Here is a 1,015-nt window from a genome sequence, read left to right as displayed (position 1 = left end):
GTCATGGGTCATTTCACGTGAGTGAAAATGGGGTGCTACCTTGCTACTAAAAAGGCACACCAAGTATGATTGAAATCCGGGTCGGTCGGGTCCCAAAGTGTCTGATTTCACGTGAAATGACCCTCATGTCTTTTGAGAATGACGCAAAAGGCAATTTTCTGTTTCATGTATATAATAAAGTATTATCTTATCTTCTTCTTGTCTGGTCTAATAGCCTATTCAGTGAATGTGTTGTCCAGTTTGGCACATTGCTCCTCATGAATACATTCTGACACAGACAATTGACCTGTAGCCTAGAGCAGAAGAGTAGAAGCTCTTTATTGTCATCAAACAAGTTCATTCAGATGTCATTTGCAAAGTACAGATATAAGTAGCCCAATTAGGTAGGTTAAATGAAGTAAGCAATAGGTATTAAAACATTATAAATAAATAAAAATCAGGTGGACACCAATTCATAAGCAGACCAATATCACCCAAGCTTGTTGAGTTTGTTTTGATACATTATTCAATTACACAGTAGCCCACATTAGGCCGCTACTACTACATTATATGCGCTCGTACACACACACGTACACACACACACACACACACACACACACACACACACACACACACACACACACACACACACACACTACTGTACATTAGGCCGCCCCTACATGATATGCGCGCTGCCTGTCTCGAGCCCCCTGGAGCTGCGCAGCCGCTCTGACGTCTGCGCCGATGCAGGTCCTGCGTGCTGCGTAATGCAAGCCGACCAATCAGCGCGCAGATGCACGCAGGAGTGCTGCGCAGACCTCGCCAAAGAGCGCAGCCATGATTCTCCCCCGACTGCCTGAAAAATTGTAGCCTGCAAACAATCGTTTGACATTTCATCACAATCTACTAAGTACTTCTGCGCCGGTAATATACAAATTTAAAGAGCACATTATACTTTTTCCCGTCTCTGAATGAAGTTGTAAAAACTGCTTCTGCGCAGCCGAATCTGTAAGTTTAGGCTGTTCAGTATTCCGTA

The 1,015-nt window shown here is 43.8% G+C and overlaps 1 protein-coding gene across 2 annotated transcripts in view; it reads left to right on the top strand.

Annotated features, from left to right (window-relative positions):
- The first annotated feature begins 841 nt into the window (after nt 1-841).
- Nucleotides 842-1,015, top strand: part of si:ch1073-357b18.4 (uncharacterized protein LOC797129 homolog) — a 7,474-nt gene continuing 7,300 nt past the window's right edge. For both annotated transcript variants that reach the window (XM_063217091.1, XM_063217081.1), the window contains exon 1: nt 842-1,015. This exon is cut by the window's right edge and continues 246 nt beyond it. The gene's annotated coding sequence lies outside the window, so the exon portion shown is untranslated.

The sequence above is a fragment of the Engraulis encrasicolus genome, chromosome 2 (assembly GCF_034702125.1).
Source record: "Engraulis encrasicolus isolate BLACKSEA-1 chromosome 2, IST_EnEncr_1.0, whole genome shotgun sequence".
Taxonomy (NCBI): domain Eukaryota; kingdom Metazoa; phylum Chordata; class Actinopteri; order Clupeiformes; family Engraulidae; genus Engraulis; species Engraulis encrasicolus.
The sequence above is the reverse complement of the archived record's forward strand: the minus strand, read 5'-3'. Positions and strand labels throughout refer to the sequence as shown.